The following is an 18953-nucleotide window of genomic DNA, read 5'->3' as shown; positions in this document are numbered from 1 at the left end:
TTCAGGCTTTCCTCTAGGTATCAAAGTCATCACATTGATATTTACATTTCATTACATCAATATCCCTAAATATTGCTGTTATAGGTAACTGGCACCAAGGTATAGAACACACAACAGCAAGTGTCTGAAAGAAAGAATCATATACTATAACCAAAGGTTCTGATCACCCACTTATTTCTGCAGACAGAATACCAGCACTGACTCCCTGTGAGGCTTTCTCACACAGGCAGTGCCCCTCTTCATCTACTGTTGCCACTACACTCCTTAGAAATCTGTAGCCTGGCACATGACCTCTTGTTTTCTAAGGACAGGACCATGTTCCCAGCATCCCTGGATCTCCAAGCTCAGTCAAGTCCTCAGAATACATTAGACATTTATAAATGTTTACAGAATAATATGTGCATTCTGAGCTAAGCAGAACACTCAAAGACATTTTATGATTTAAAAATAATACACTGGATATCAGGTTTGAAATCTTGGGCTTCACCCATTAAATTTGAAGAAAATATTTGAAAACACAAAATATTTTCTAATATCTCTAACCTATTTTGTGGTTAAAGAAATTATCATTGTTTCTGTAGAAGAAAATTTAATAGGAGATGTTGAGAAATAAGGTCTTTTTTTTAACTTATAGAAAATTTCAGAGAAAACTGCATAAGCAGTAAAAAAAAAACTGGTAAATTGGACTCCAACAAAAAATCTATTTGCTTCATAAGAAGTGAAAAGACTATAGAATAAGAAAAATTATACTTCTGATATCTCATAAGAGTACATTTGTGTATATCCAGAATACATAAGAACTTTTACAAATGAACAAGAAAAGGACAGCTCAATTTTATGTCTAACAAAGATAAATAATGGCTAAAAAGTACATGAAGATATTCAATATCATTAGTTATAAGGGAAATGCAAATCCAAACCACAATGAGATGCCACTTCATACCCCTTTGGATGACTATTATGAAAAAAAAAAATACAATGGCAAACTGTTGGCAAGAATATGGAGAAATGAAATCTTCAAACATTGCTGATGGGAATGTAAAATGCTAGAGTCACTTTATAAAACAGTCTGGAAGAGTTACTTATGGTCCATTAATTTCACTCCTAAATATATACCCAAAGAAAACATAAGTCAACTAAAAAACACAAATATTCACAACGACATGATCATAAGAACCACAAAGTGCAAGTCATCCAAATATCCATCAACTGATAAATGGATAAACAAACTGTAGTGTACCCATATAACAGAACACTATTTAGCAATAAAAAAGGAATAAAGTTCTGATATGTGCTACCTCAAAAATAGGCTAAGAAGCCAGACACAAAGGGCCATATATTGAATGATAACATTTATATAACATATCCAGAACAAGTAAATCCACAAAGAGAAAAAGGAGATTCGTAGATACATGAAGCAAGAGTGTGTGGAGAGTGATGACTAAAGGGTATGGATCTTCTTTGAAGATGACAAAAGTGTTTCAGAATTAGACAGCAAGATAGGCACACAACTATGTGAATATACTAAAACTCAGTGAATTGCACTTTTCAGGAGTGATCTTGATGGTAATGTGAATTATATATCAATAAAACTGTTATTTTTTAAAATGGTTGCACAAAGTCATATAGTCACACCTCTGCATAAGGGTCTGGTTGAATGACTCTGCCTGTGACAGAATATTCTGTCATAAAAACACACAATCTGTTCAAATGGGGAAATAATCTATGTTCCTACCAATAAATTCCAATTGAAACCAACCATAAAACCAGATCCAAAGTAAAAAGAGCAAAGAACAAAAAAGCATGCAATTCACAATTAGCTGGCAGGTTACAGAATGAAACTACCCAAACACTACAAAAGAAAAAATGTTTATTAGGACTGCCCATTTCTTTTCAATTACATCCATTTAAACAAGTCAAAATCCATTACATTTATAAGAAAAACTTCCAGATTCTTTATTAGCACATAGCAAGGAAAAACAAGCATTCTCTCCTATAACCAAATTAACAATCCACAGAACGTCTGTTTGTACTTGGCAGCATGAACTTTTCATTTTGGAGTGCTGCTAAATTATACAAGCCTATGAGCCAGACACCCTGGAATGCTCCTAGACTTCATTAGTTGATGCTGAAGAACATTAAAAATAAAGAGGATAGTATTAATAATGGCAGTGGTGATGACAGAATAAAGTTATTGTCAGTCTTTTCAACACTTCCATTATCTAGACTACAACCATGGAAACATTCAAACAACTTTCTTCGTGTTTTTGGAACTGAGGATTGAACCACACAGAGATGTACTACCTCTGGGCTACATCCCCAGACCTATTTATTTTAATACAGGGTCTCACTAAGTTGCTGAATCTGGCCTTATCCTATCTATCTTCCTGTTGCAGCCTCTGAAGTTGCATATAATTTTCTAAGCTTCTACCAATACCCTTTTCTGTATACATAAGAAAGCACTGGACCTTAGAGATAGGGAGAACTGAATTCAAGGGATAGTTTTTTGTTTGTTTTTATTTTTTAAACATGCTTGCTACATGCCCAAGGACAAACTTCACAATTTTACTGAGTCATTGTTGTATTGAGAACAAAATGAAGTAATGCACACAAAGAGCACAGTGCAATGCTCAATCCACAGCCCACCACAAAATCCTCACTGTTCACAACTCTTCAGAGCAAATACTCATTTCAGAACTTATATCAGAGTAGGGATGATTAACACTGGCCAACCTTCTACCTTGTGGATATCTAAAGATTTATGAAGATTTCACATTGAATGAATAATATTTCTCCTTCATCCACCTACCACATAGGTTTTTGAAAAAGCTATCAATAAAGTATCTTTTAAACATATTAAATCAGGGCATGACACAAAGCATTCATTCACCTAAGAGGTATTTTCAGAGCACTGAACTGACAGAGAGAAATAGAGACATGGAGAGAAACACTCTCTATTAGAAAGAAATCACCATTTTGCAGTGCAATAATTGGTAACCTTTCCATAAAAAAATGATACAATCTGATTATAATTCCCAAGTGTCTGTTATCTGTTCTTAAAGTGAAAAAAAAAGAAGTGGGATGGTTTCATGCACCAAGAGATGATGTGGGAAGATATCCTTTCCCATTGACAGCAATTAATGTTTGAGTGATGGCTGCTAGAATGTTCAGACTGAAAAATTTTCAAATATTAGAACAGACTGAAATATATCTAAAACAAAACACAGGGGGATAAACATACACAAACACAAGCTTCACAAAGGTGTCCTCTCTATACAAACCAAAGAAGGAAAAGCTTGTGTGAAATTTCAATTGCACTGCTATATATAAGATGTGGGGAAGAGGATAGTGGTTTTCAGCCGTACTCCCATGCTGGATGTCTATTTAAAGACACCATCTATACTCTGTAGTAATAGACTCACTCTGTGTAGCTCCACACAAATTTGCATCATGCCACACACTGGAATAAACTTTCAGTGTTAGAAGAGAGGAAATTCCTCAGAGGGATGGGAATTTTTCAGAACTTTGGAATATCTCTAAGGAGTTTCACTAAGCTCTGAGCTCATTATGGACCTTGTGCCACAAAGCTACTGCTCTTCCCACCCTTTTCTAAAACTCCACCCATAAGACTTTGAGTTAATAGTTCCCCTGGGGGAGACCTGGTCAGTTGCAGAGTTTACAGAAGGAAACCCTGAGTGGCTCTCATCTACACTGTACATCAGCACTTGGCACCTCTCCTCCCTGTACTACCACCCTGACTGCATAGCTGTTCCATCTCTAAGGGTACAAAGTCTTAAATTTTGCACAGGAAGACTGAACTTCTATGTCTACCCAACTTTCTAATTTAATGATCACTTACTATGCCAGTTAAACTAAGCTTTATGCCTAATATAGGAAGAAACTGTTTCAAATGCACAAAATCCAACCCATTTAATATGTAATAAAGTATTTTTTGGTAGTTGTAGATCGACATAATAGCTTTATTGATTGATTGATTGATTGATTGTGGTGTTGAGGATCAAACACAGTGCCTCACACATGCCAAGCACTGAGCCATAATCCCAGCCATGTAATTATGTCTTAATATCAATTTAAATGTGGTATAAAAAATTTTAACAAATGCAGGTAACAGGAGAAATAAAGGATAAAGTTTTAATGTGGACACAATACCTTTATTTTATTTATATGTGGTGCTGAGGATCAAACCCAGTGCCTCATACATGCCAGGCTTGTGTGCTATGACTTTTGCCACATCCCCAACCATCAAGTTTTCAAATATTAATAATAAGTTAAAATTAAGGCAAAAGACCAAAAAAAAAAAAACAACTCAATATGTTTAAATATTTTCATTACATTTAATGCCTAAGAATATCTCACAAATAAGAATCACAAGTATGTTCTTAAGGAAGAGAATTCTTTATGTTAATAAGAATATTGAATATAAGAAGTCTTTGAATAACACAATGTTTTCTTCAATAATTGGGTACAGTGGAACACACCTGTAATCCCAGCAACTCAGGAGACTGAGGCAGGAGGATCAAAAGTTCAATGACAGCCTCAACAACTTAGCAAGGCCCTGTCTCAAAATAAAATAAAACAAAAGGTTCTGGGGATCTAATTTACTGGGGAAGTGCCACTGGGTTCAATCTCCAGTACCAATAAAAAACATGTTACCTCAAAAATGTTATTTTTTTCCTATTGGATTATCAAAGATTAAAAAGATTAACAAAACTTGGTATGAGCAAGGGTTTTGAGAATAGTATTCTCATGAAAATTGAGTGGGGATAGATTTACAGATAACAGCTTAGACATATTTATCAATATTTAACATGTATAATGTTTGACCTGGCAGTTTTACCTCTAAGAAGATAAATGAATAAGTATACTATCATCAACATACCATTATTCACAAGAAAGAAAAACAAGTAACAATCTAAATGGTTATCAAAGATTAGATACATAAAGTATGATGTGTCTAAATGATGGACAGCCAGAAATAGGGTTGTAGCTCAGTGGTAGAGCACTTTTCTGGCATATGTGAAGCACAGGGTTTAATTCTCAGCACCATATATGTAAATGAAGATCCATTGACAACTAAAAAAAAATTAAAAAACTCGGAAGCCAGTAAAATGATCACAGATGATTATGCACATCAGTTTCAACTCACAAATAGAGATATATAAAACACATTAAAAATGACCACATTGCTACATATAGAGAGACTGATTTTTATTTGAAGTCCTATATATACTTTCATATACATCAATAAGTTTCCAAAAGTGTGTTAATGGTGGCCATTTCTTTGTGTAGGAGATGAGGACTTACTTTTGTCATTATGTTGTTTTATATGGGTAGAAATATTTCTAATTATTATAATAAAAAAATCACAACAAGCTTTTAAGATAAAGAAGTGTGTCTATATCACCAAAATTAATTCAAATACTTTCAACTTCCTATTTAAAAGAAAAGAATTCATTGAATGTTGCAAGTAGATGTAATACAAGATCTCCTTCTCAAAACCACTTTAAAATGACAAGATAATAGAAATTAAAATATTAGAGTCCAAGAGATAGAGAAAGGCAAACATCATTATTCAAACAGCCCATATTCCTGGCATTCACCTTATCACCCATAGGTTCTATGAACTCAAACACTCCTAAAACAATATCCCTTTTACACCTTAATGTACCAGACTAAACAAATAATAATTAAATAATTTTTAAAATGTAAAATCATAAAATACTTACCACAGTAAAAATATTTAATTATTTTCCTGCCTTACATTCTTTCTTATCACCTTCATTAGGAACCTGAAAATAGAAAAGTAAAGATTATTTTCTATCAAACACATGCCAACATCAAAGGCAGTTAGAGAAAGCCTCCTGGAGAATGTGAACATCTGAGATCAATGAGAACAAAACAGAAGTTAACAGAATAGGACAATTGGGAAGTAAAGTTGGGCACTATTACAAATCTAACCTATGTAAATGATTGCATTCAGTGCATATGTCTGGGGCACCATGGCACGCTCATCTGCTGCACATGGACCCTGCCTCTCCCACTTGCCTGTGACCAAGGGCAAGTCATTTCAGCCCCCCCTCTTTGAGTCTGTTCCTTGTATGTATAATAACAATGCCCATAAGGAAGATTTCTAAGGAATAAGAGGGATAATCCACATCAGAGGCTCTAAAATAGTTCTTAGAACAAACTTTCAATGTTTTAACATTATAGCCTCTCACGTAATTAAAAAATCTGCCACTCACCACATCCACCCCTATTATTTATTGTATTTCTTATAACTCTTATTGAAAAGAGGCATAGTCTTTGTATTCTACAAAGACTAATGTGTAATGGGTGAGAGGAGCTACCCAGACATGTAAGGCAAAAGTCCAAAGTGAATTCTTCATTTGTTTGTTTAACAAACATCTCAATGTGAACATTGTCAGGTATTTTGCTGGGTTCTGGCATTCTCTCCTATACAGAACAGACAACAGTTTCTCTCAAGGAGTGTCCTATCTACCAAGGCTCACACCACAACACAGGAAAGCTGCTTGAAGTGACAGACACTGGTTTTTACTGGGCTGGGGTATAACATATCTTAAGTGGCAGAATTAGGTGTGGAAGATTCTTGGTGGAAAGGATTGCATCTTAGGACACATGGAGCCTTTGGGGAATGCTGAGTAGCACTGTTATTACGGTGCACACAAGAGAGCAATAAACAGGAGGGCCTTGAAGACAAGACTGTTTCCTTTCTGAAAAGCAAGAAGGAAAAAACTAGTTAGTTTTAAAAGATATTAAAACTTTTATAAAACCAATAATGTGATACTGGTACATGAAGAAAAAGACTAATAGCATACAAACCCAGAGACACTTCAGGACATCCAAAAGTTAAAAATACAATAAGAGTGTTCAAATAAGGGCTCTAAAATCAATAGATGAAAATAACAGGCACACAGAAAAAGATAAAGTTGAAACTACACATCATTCTGAACACCAGAATAAATCCTAGTTTGAACATTTAAATGTAAAAATGATGCCATAAAAGTACTAAAAGAAACCATGGGCAAATTCTAAAAAACTTGGAAGTCAAATGTAGTGGCACAAGCCTATAATTCCAACATCTCTGGAGGTTGAGACAAGAGGATCTCAAATTCAAAGCCAGCCTCAGCAACAGTGAGGCACTAAGCAACTCAGTGAGACCCTATCTCTAAATAAAATATAAAATAGTGCTGGGTATGGCTCTGTGCCCCTGATTTCAATTCCTGGTTCTCACACCCCCCCCAAAAAAAAGGATAAAGAAATGTGTATCTTTATTTTGCAAGTCACCTTTGAATAGTTTTTGGTGCTAAAAATTAACCAATGAATTGACGTTTTTATATATTTCCTATTTCATTGCCTCTGAGATGCCATCACTTTTAAGACACTTGAATATTCTTATTCTATGTACCACTCAGAAGAAAAACTGCCATGTGGTTACAACATGCAAATTTTAAGATTCCATCAATCTCAGATGTGCATCTTAAAAATCAATGATATGCCTTAATTATAAACCACAGAATTGCATGGTAAATTATTTGCTTTCCTCCTAGCTAACTCTTATGTCTCTCAAATGTAAAACACCAATAATGGCATATGTGTTTTGTCCATTGAAAACATATCTTCTCTGCTTAGAAACTGAAACATTTTCAAAATCATTGTAATTTGCTTTATATTTAGTTTACTTAGGGACATGTGAATATGAAAAAAAGTAATGATTTTTAACAGTATTTTTAACAGTACTGACCTCATTTACTCTGGAACATTTTACTTGCTCAAAATAATAAAAATTAATTATTTTCAACTTGGCTGACTTCTCATGTCAAAGAGATTCAATATATCGCTAGAGAATTGAAGATATATCCTTTTCCAAGACGTCTTTACTTACATGTTTGTTTTCACAGCATGTTTGAAAAGTAATAAGCAACAAACACCATACAAGATTTTTTAAAAATCAAAATAAATATCCTTTTTAGAATTAAACAAGTAATTTTTGTTACACTGTAGCTGGTTTAAGCTAAACTTTATTTTAATTTTTCTCTATCATAACTAACAGTGTTTCAAATGAAAAGATAAATTTTAATGAGTCATACCATGAAGACTGATATATGTACATTTATCTACATTTTCCAAATTTGCTAATATGAACACCAGTAAGTAAAAAGGTTATTTTAAAAGTGATTACAGCTGGGCATGGTGCTGCTTGCTTGTAATCCCAACAATTTGGAAGGCTGAAGCAGGAGAATCCCAAGTTTGAGATTACTTCAACAGCTTCAGAAGACCCAATTTCAAGAAGGGGAAAAAGGGCTGGAACTCAGTGGTAAAGTGCCTATGGGTTAAATCCAATCCCTATAAGTAACCCAGCCCCTAAGTGATAACATGAATGTATATTCTACTCAACTCAGACCTGCTATAGTACACACTGCTGTCATTTCCCAACTCTTTTCTCACATGAAACTGCTAAAATGATTCTAGTGTTCAGTTGTCAACATTTCTAATGTGAATTCCCAAACACAGACAAAATTTTGTGAGAGGAAATAATCTTGCCTCTCAGATTTCTAGAATAATTGACAAAAGTGTCACTAACCAAGACTATGCCTTTGTTATATGTCAGACACTCTAGAAAAAAAAAATTTCCCATAAAAAAAGTTGTTTGTCACCCCTTTCTTGTTAAAATTAAGTAGATAATGGATATGTTCTTAATAGTATTCTCAAAGAGGCAGAAATGTCCTTAAAATTTTTTTAGTTATCAAAGAGGTTGGGGGACACCCTGGGGCATTTAGTGTTTAGGGGCCAGGATCTAGGCTTCACACAATGAATGTGGGATGAATCTGTATCATCAAGATTTATCCTGGTCACAAGAATTTTGATCTTAAAATGATTTAATCAAGCCCACTTTAAATGAGCATTTCTATAAGACACAATATTTGAAAGTTTTTATAGGAAACCCCACAGCTTGCCTCTAATTATGTAAGACAAAGTAATAATGGATGCTTCAGGAGAATAAGGAAACTGAAAATTCGTGCTCATTTCTTCACATTACACATTAACTCAACATAAATTTAAAATTATAACGAGTATACATAGATTAGTATATTTCCTAACACTATGAGATGGCATATACATCTCACTGTAATGAATCCAAAAATTTCAATCTTGTTAATATTTTACTGTTATTACTAGCAACTGAAGGAATTCATTAGTGTTCCTTCAAGTAGCAGTACCTCAAAGCACAAGACACAAAGGATTTGCTGCAACATGGTGTGAAAAGGGATCCATGGAAGGGCCATAGTATGATCTGTGGGTAGACTGAGGCAGCCTGTAACTTACCTTGGCATGTCATTTCTATTATGTTGGTGGTGGTGACTTAGTAGCGACTTAGAACAAAGCAGCCCATGCGGGAAAGGAACATCAATCAGATGCCAGTGGAAATGCCTGTCAATCAGCCAGATCTTCTGACTAATGTCTGTCAGTCAGCAGGACTCCCTGGCCAATCCTGGAGTTCAGCCAACTCCCCTGACCAACTCCAAAGGGGCAAGGGCCCTAAAAACACCTTTTCCTCTCCCAAGCTTTTCCCTTCCTGCTATAATCCCCATAAAAGTCCAGTCCATTTGAGCTTCCACACGGTTTCTCCTCAGACCCTTCTCCTGTCTAGTCTGTGGGTCTTACCGAGTTCTGTGTGGGAGTGATATCTCAATAAAGCCTTGTTCAGTGGTCCTTTTAAATCTGCCTCCTTTGGTTGCTGCCCACCTCACCTGATCTGATAAGCCCTACTTCAATCTAACCTCTCCATTTTATTAGCTTAAATAAGGTTATCCCAACACTGTTTTCTCCCTAGTTTCCATCTTCCTCTCCCTCTTTGTTTTTCTTGTTTAAAGTAGATCCTAATACTTTTTTTTAAAAACTAACTCAAACTCCTTAATTAGCAGTAGGTGCAAGCACTTGAATGCATGCTGTCTTCCACCACAGCGGAAAGTTCTGGTTATAAGTGAGACAGCACTGCATATCATACATTGTTCTCCCTTTATTTTTCTTTTACATGTAAGTGAAAGTATCATACCCACTTTCACTTATGTGTGTAGGCAGGTTCTGTTATTTACCAACCCACTGCTCAGTACTAAAGTGGGCTTGACAAACGCTCAACAACAAAGAGAGGGGCCTTGTTTCTGTGGGTCATAACCAACTGTTCCAGGCTAGAATAACGTGCTTCAATGGGAATCAAACTTTCCTTTGCCTGAGGCAAGCCATGGGCTACTGACCCCACCCCTAGTGTACAAAGGTCACTCTAAGCCCACCTCTACTCTCTCACTCAGGGCCAAATGATAGTTAAGGGGTGGAAAGTCCTTCCAGGAATCAGACAAAAAGCATGAAAAAAGCCTGTCCCAAAGAACTCACATACCATGCTGCATCCAATTTCAGAGTGGGTCTCAGACACACCCTCTGAAGTCCCACCAGGACCCCAGGAAACCAACTACAAGTTCTGGGAGAAGGACCGGAGGCAAGAAAGGGGCACAGGCCAGGGCGGGCGTTGGAAGCCCCATCCCACCAGGTCCCAGCAGTGCAATTTTGGGCAGGGCACTGCACCTCTCTGTGCAGCCGGAGCATGAAGTGCACAAGTTAAGCCCCTGGCAAACAGCAAAGTGGAGAGGCCATGTCCAGCAGTAACAACACCGCAGCCCTGGGAGATTGAGGCGGGACCGGGGTGCACTGAGGGCGAGGTCTGGCCTACAGCCCAGCCACCCTGAGCAATCCTGGGTGGCTCGGGCTGGTGACACCTCCAGTCTCTTGTGACACTCAGGGTGTTTTTGCGCATGCGCCTGCCCAGGCCCTGGACTTGGGAGCCTCAGACCCGACATGGACCACAGTAAAAGTAGTAATCATAGCAGCTGAGAACTTTAAGGACACCCCTTGTGTCCTCACAACTGCCCTAAGAGAGTATACCATCCTCCCTATTTCACAGAGAAAAAAAAATGGCATGGCAAGATAAAGCAACGTGCTCCAAGTCACACAGCTAGGAAGTGGCCAGAACCCACATTGGAATCTGGGCTCCTCTGATGCCCAAAACTGTGCCCTCCATGACAACCCCCAGGCCCTGTCCCTGCTTGCACCAAGGGCACTTCCTCTTAGCCTCAGTCTTCACTCCCCACCCCATCCCTGGCCCCAATATTCACCAAGGTGAAAAGAGTCATGCCCAGGAGGTCATCTGCTACAATACCGCTGGTCTTGATAAAAGTTTTATAAATAAAATGTTTCAACTTCATTGTATGAATTTCCTAAGAGCTCACTGTGACATTTCTTGGGCAGGACCTAGAAAATGATGAGACTGTATTGAATTCTGTAGTCCTCTTGGGTGTCATTTTGCTGAAATAAAGTACGATGGAATGGCATACAGAACATAGAATATATACATGATATTAGGGAGAAGGCACATGGAACTTCTTCCCAGAGGAAATCATAATAATTGTTTCTAAAGAGGAGGAGCTAACATTTATTGAAGGCATACATTCTTCCAGTCCTGAAAATGAAAAAAAAAATAGCATAAGTGTTCATAGTTAGTCAGAATTTGAACCTAAGTCTGAGTTTGATCCTGTTCCACAAGACAGCATAGTCTACTTCTTCTGGGTCAGGTTCTGTAAAATCATGAGGCTCTAAGGTCAGTTTACCCCTCTGTTGGGGTCTTCCTGGGCTACAGCATCTTACATGATACTTATGTCTGTTAGAAAATGCAGGTCCACTCACCCTCCAAGATTGTCCACTCTCCAGGAAATAATTCTGGTCTATGATCCAGAGCATATGAATTCCCTTCTACATATCAACCTGGCCCAATCCACCAGCTGAAGGAGTGGGTAAGGAGGCAAAATCACATCAAAGGGGCAGCTACAATGTGCCCAGAACAGCTCCAAGTGATGTCCACTGACTAACTCATTTAGTATGATAATATTGTATCAGTTAGCACAAGCAACACTGGCCTGACAGCAGCAGGAGTTGAAGCAAGGGTAGGATCTTGGCACCTGTCACTCCAGGGAAGCAAGGGAGAAGTAGATTTTAGTTCTTCTGGCAAAGTCTGCATGTTGTTTGGGGCATTTTTCTTTGAAGCTTAGCCTCAAGTTCTTTTCTCCAGCCCTACCAATGATTTTTTTGGGATGCCTGACATCCTCTAGTAAACTACCCTTTCCACTTATAGCAGCTAGTATTTCTACCCAAGAACACTGGCCTCTGAAAAGCCAAAGCCCATTAGAGCACAGAATATTTTGGGGAAGCTTGCTAGAGACAGTGGTAAGAGAATCTTTATCTGCTTTAAGAGAGAGCCCTGGGCAGATGAGGTGTCACATGTCTGCATTCCCAGCTACTTGGAAGGCTGGGCTAGGAGGATGGCAAGTTTAAAGTTAGCCTATGCAACTTAGTGAGACCATATCTCAATATAAATTCTTTTCAAAAGGGCTGGAAATGTAACTTAGTGGTAGAGTGCACATACAAGATCCTGGTTCAATCCCCATACTGCAAAATGAAGAGAGAGAGAGAGAGAGAGAGAGAGAGAGAGAGAGAGAGAGAGAGAGAGCAAGAGAGAGAGAGAGAGAGAGAGAGAGAGAGAGAGAGAGAGAGAGAGAAACTGCAGGAAGCCTGTACATCCCCTTTCCTTAGCTAATTCATGTGGTTAAACCAACTCTACTTGGCTTCTCTGTTTCTTACAGCCTAAATATTCACACTGGGTCAGGCAGGAAGGCAGCAATTTATGGGGGATAAACATGCATCCTCCCTGCCACCTGGAGCCACCACAATTCCTGTGCAACCTCCTAAAGTAGCCCTTTCCCCATCAGTCCTACTCAGGTAAGTGCTGTCTGGTTCTAAGCACTCAATTTGAGAAAAATCCTCCTTCCTTGGGCTCTCAAATCCTTTGATTATCTTTTTGATGGGTATAAATGGTCTTTTACTTGCCCAGCTCACACATCAGGTTAGTGGCAGAGCTGAAGGTCTGGTCACCATCCAGATTCCAGGCTTTTAACCACCAAGTTTAAATCCATATGCCATATAGCCTCATTAAATTAAGGGAAAAAAAAAGCAAAAAAGAACAACAAAAAAATAGTGCCCTGAGCCAAACCAAAAAAAAAAAAATCTCAAATTCCACTCCATATTTTCTATTTGGCTATGAACACACCTCATAAGTATTGCTGTGAAATAAAGTTGATGATGTCAAGTTTGCAGAGCCTGGTAGTCTTTTGCACTGCTCACCAATAACTTCTGGCTTTCCACCTTCTGGAAACCTGCAGGATTGTACTTCCATGTCATGTGACTAGCCCAGACCAAAGAGTGTGCACAGAAGGTGTTTGTGCCATTTCTGGGTGGAGCATTTAATGCTAGTGAGAGATGAGCCTGAGGTATGTCTCACTGATAGGAAAAACAATAATGCCCATGATAGTGTTTTCTCCATTGAACAGAGCCCTCAACCAAAGTATCATGGTTGCATAATGTGAGCAAAACACAGACCTTTTTGATTTTGAGCCATTGAAATTTGGGGGTTAATAACTATCATGGCATGCTGTAGTATATCCTGACTGATTCAGCTGGCCTCCTATATCCATAGTTGAACCAGTTGAGGATCAAAAAGTTTCTTTTAAAAAAAACTGCTTTGAGGGCTGGGGCTATAGCTCAGTGGCAGAGTGCTTGCCTACCATGTGTGAGGCACAGGGTTTGATCCTTATACTGCATAAAATAAACAAATACAATAAAGGCATGCTGTTCATCAACAACTATAAAAATTAAAAAAAAATTAAAAAAAACTACATTTATGGGATGGAGTGGTGGCTCAGTGGTAGAGCAATTGCTGAGCATATGTGAGGCACTGCATGTGATCCTCAGTTCCACATTTAAAAAAAAAAATAGATAAAACAAACAAAATAAAGGTATTGTGTCCATATGTAACTAAAAATATTTTAAAAACTGCATTTATACTGAACATGTATAGAGATTTCTTCGTGTCATTATTTCCTAAACAATACAGTATAACAACTATTTTCAAAGTATTTACATTGTACTATGTTTATAAGTAATTTAGAGGTGATTAAAAATGTACCAAAATATGTATAGGTTATACAAATATTATGCCACTTTGTATCAAGAGTTGAACATCCGTGGATTTTGAAGTCTAGGAGAGGTCCTGAAACCAGGCTTTCAAGGATACCGAGGGACAACTGTACATAAATTATGATTGTTTACTCATTGATTCAAACATTTTTCTGCCCAGCTGGTGGAGAGTAAAAGCTCAAGCCACAGTCCTCAAGGTCCTAGTTTAATACATCTGGGATGGGGAACACACCTGTGCAGCTGTCTGGTACTCCCAAGTGATTCTAATGGTCTATCAACACTGAGATTTCTGCATTGCTACATCTTGTGATGATAGATTAAAATATGGTGCCTACCTTTTAGGGCTACCTGGATTGGGAGAACAAGCCCAGAGCCAGAAAAATTACACTACTAACAGGGTAAATGATCTGAAATATGTAAAAATAAGTAATAATATATAAGCAACTTATGAACAATAAAGCTTTAAATGTAACAGAAAGTAGATATCCTTCATGGCAAATCCATTCATCACATGTAATAGAAAGTAGATATGCTCCTAGGAAAATCCATTCATCAACTCTGTGACCCCAGACCAAGAACCCAAGCAGTCAGTTTAACATCTGTCACTATGCTTCCAGTTATGTAAAATAAAGCTTAGAAAACCTCTAAAAATGTGGCCCAGGGTCAAAATAGTTAGCACATGGCTGAATTGGACTCCATATCCAGGCTTTTATCTATCTAGGGCCCAAGGCCTTGGCTGATTCATTTAAGGGCCCTGATTCTCTTCCAGTTTTCTCTCTTTTTTCCCCTTTACCTTGAACCATGTATTCTGGCCACATTAACTGCCTATCACTGCAGGCCCACACCCTGCTACTCACTGCACACTACAGTGCTTTGGCTCCTGCTGTCATGTCTGTCTGGAGCGCCTTACTTCAATCCTCACAACTTTGTTTCTGAACCCCAGCCATATCATTGAATACTTGGTTGGTTGGCCCCATCCTTGGTGCTATGACTGCCCCCGACAGCACATTCCTTTACTGGCTGACTGAACACCTGCATCATTAGAATGCAGTTGGGTCTCAGTTTCCTTTCCACTGGGGACACTGTGTTAAAGCACAAGCCATGGCCCCATCAATGCTTACCTCAGCTAAATCAAATCCCTACAACCCACAAGACAGATCCTTCCAACAAGACCACATAGTGAAATATTTATGAAAGGCGTTTGTTTTCTTGTAGTTTTGTGACTGCTGTACAATTCTCCACCTTTGTGAATCTCAGTTGTCAGGTGTAAAATGAACTAAAGGGAGTACTTGCCTCATGGTTGTGAGAATTTATTAAGATGTAAACTTACATGCCTTGCCTGGTTCATAAGGGAGACATGAACTAAATCCCAACCACCTTGGTTGTTATGAGTATCTTCTTATTAAACCACTGCTATTATCCCTACTCAACATGCCCCAAAGACATCATCATTAATATTATCACTCATACATCCCACCAAGTCTAAGTGAATGTGCTAAACTTTCCTTCCTAGAATGTATAGTATTCTCAGAATCCTCAAAATGAGTTCTCAACAGTCTTGTGATGGTTCGGTGTCCCAATCATGAATTATCTCCCTGGTACCTCCAGGAAGCTTCCCAGTGCATCCTCAGGAAGTCTGTAGCTGCTAAACAGTTCCATTCAGGCTCTTTGGATATGGCTAAGAAAACATAAGTTCTCCTTAGGCTCCCACTTTCACTGACATTCTCCCCACTATGGGTGTTTCCAATTCATTTATGGTCAGTCCAGGCCACTATGGAGGTGACCCCCACCTCTCCCTATGGGAGGGTCAGGATGGCAGTCAAACAGGCCTGTGGGCTTCTGGAATCATTGATAACTCTAAAAGGAACAATACCTACACCAAGATTATTTTCTTTCTTACTAGAAGGAACTCAAAGAATGGGGATTTCAGTTGGGAATAATAATGCCCTCAGAGTGATATAATATTGTTTCCCTTCCCTCCTCATCTTTCACATATCTGAAACACAGTAGGCAAAATTGGGGTTTTGGTGAGGCATTCCAGTTGAGGTTGCCTGTTGAATGAGTCTGGCCTATTATAAAAGGACAGAAAAACAGACTATCTCCCCACACCCCAATTGTCATCAGAAGAGGCAATCTAGGAGGGAAACCAAAGCTCAAGCCACAAAATAGAAAATGTAAGTTTGGCTTTTCTGATTAAAAAGATTCTGAGGACCCAAGTTTGTTGAGCAGTGTTTGCTGAGACCCCACACTGAGATGAACACTCAGGGGGTCTGTGGAAAAGGAAATAGACTCCCATTTTTAGGAAGAAAAGGAAGCAGCAGGTATGTTGAGATTGTTGGAATGAGAAGAGACTAGAAATAAATGAAGACATAAATTGATGGCCCAAGAGGCACACTGCCTCCAGGGAAGACAGTGGCAAAAGTAAGAGGACATCAGAGTGGGAAGTTTCCCCAGAGAGCTGGAGCAAGAAATAGCCTTTTTTTTCCAGAAACATGTAGACACACAACTACTTAAATACTATTCAGCACTAAAAAATGACAAAATCATGGCATTTGCAGGGAAATGGATGGCACTAGAGCAGATTATGCTAAGTGAAGCTATCCAATCCCTAAAAAATAAATGCCAAATGTCATCTTTGATATAAGGAGAGCAACTAAGAATAGAATAGGGAGGAAGAGCATGAGAAGAAGATCACCATTAAACAGGGTCGAGAGGAGGGAGGGAAAGAGAGGGAGAAGGGAAATTGCATGGTAAAGGAAGAAGACCCTCATTGTTATACAAAATTACATATAAGAGGAAGTGAGGGGAAAGGGGAAAAAAACGAGAGAGAGAGAGAAATGAATTACAGTAGATGGGGTAAAGAGAGAAGATGGGAGGGGAGGGAAGGAGAGGGGAGGGGAGGGGGGATATTAGTGGATATGAATGGGAGCAGTATACAACAGACACTAGTATGGCAGTATGTAAAAAAGTGGATGTGGAACCGATGTGAATCTGCAATATGTATACAGGGAGAAATGGGAGTTCATAATCTGCTTCAATAAAATGTATGAAATATGATATGTCAAGAGCTTTGTAATATTTTGAACTAATAATAAAAAAAAAGAATCGAAAAAAAATTTCAAAAAGTCACAGGAAGAAATTTAATAAATAAATAAATAAATAAATTTATATTCACATCTGATCTGACTCATTTGGCTGGAACAATAAGCTTACATTCTACAGCCTGGGCTGACCCTCCTACACCCCACTGCCAATAAACCATAAAGAGTGTGATTACTTCTTTTTGCATAAAGAAGGACCATTAAATCAGTTGGCTTCTCTTTTGTGTAGCTTCTGACAGCAATATCTAGCAACCTATCTTGTGTTCTCATATCAGCCATTTCTAGGGGAGAAAAAAAGTTTGGGAGGCATGATCAAGGAACATTTTTCATAATTTAGCAATATCTAAGGAACAGCCTTTCAATTAACAAATAAAAAAAGTAAAAGAAAAGGAAGAACAAATTCCACCATCACCAGTAAGGAAAGAGGACATTAGCTGAGTGTGGAAGTGCAGGCCTGTGATTCTAACTACTCAGGAAGCTGAGGCAGCAAGATAGAAAGTCTGAGGCAACTTAGAGGGACCTTGTCCCAAAATAAAATAAAAAGGGCTGGCGATGTAGCCAAGTGGTAGAGTACCTCTGAATATAATCCCCTGTACAAAAAAAAAAAAAAAAAGAAAAAAAACAAAAAAAGATGGCATTAGGATGAACACTGTGGTGATGAATTGAAATCAGTAGTATTATTATGAACTAAAGATTTTTGATGAAAGGAAAAAGAAAATAAAGAAGAAGAGATGTATGTGTATACATGCATTTATAGACATAACATAGTTCCAAATTCTGAACACTAAGAGGACTTAGAACTCTTATTCCCTAGAAATCAGTAGGACAGATCTCCACCCAGATCTGGCTTCTAAATACCATTCTCCAATAAGAGACCAGGGCTCTTGAAGAAATGATTGCTCCCAGAGCCAGAACAGGAAAAATGTAAAATAATCCTGGAACACCTTGTGGTGCCAGAAGATAGAGAGCTGCTTAATAAGGGGTAGGGGCTTATTTTTTAAAATAATCGATACAGTATAATTTTATATCTCAGGAGGATTCATTGAGACATATTTGTAATGCATGCAGCATAACTTGGTCAATATGATAGGGGCTTATTGAAAGGATACAGGATCCAATCTGAAAGAGTTTCCAACAGCCAAAGTTGGAACAGTTTGAGCAACTAAATAATGATAGTATTGGATTAAAAGTGATAGAATTAAATATAAAACCATGAGCCTATGTAAATAGAAAAAAATAAAAAAGGAAAGAATAAAGAGAGATTTTTTTCTTAAAGAGAATTACAGTTTATAAAGAAAGAAAGAATGAGGAAAATGAAAACAAAACCACCTTTAGGAGACATAATAATAATATTTATGGGTAAGACCTATGAATGGATGCCAATATTTAAGTGAGCAAAAGCAAAGTTTTTTTTTCCTCTAGTATGGGAAATTAAACCAGGGCCTCACCCATGACAGGCCAGTGTTCTACCACTGAGCCACATCTGCTAAGTGAGTAAAAATTCTGAGAGAAATAAGATATTCACAAAATATCTCCCCCAAGATATTTATTAATCACAAAGGGAGAGATAGTAAGTTTATTGTAAGTAATCCAAGAAGCATCACATTAATCAAATGATTGGAATTAACATCACTCCTTACCAGCCATGTCGGTGTATCCCCCTTCCTACCAAATAATCCCATAAGGACCTCTCACCTCTGTGGCATCTCCCTACAAAATCCATAACCTGGCCCA

The sequence above is a fragment of the Spermophilus citellus genome (assembly GCF_964194105.1).
Source record: "Spermophilus citellus genome assembly, contig: SCAFFOLD_194, whole genome shotgun sequence".
NCBI classification, from domain to species: Eukaryota; Metazoa; Chordata; class Mammalia; order Rodentia; family Sciuridae; genus Spermophilus; species Spermophilus citellus.
The sequence above is the reverse complement of the archived record's forward strand: the minus strand, read 5'-3'. Positions refer to the sequence as shown.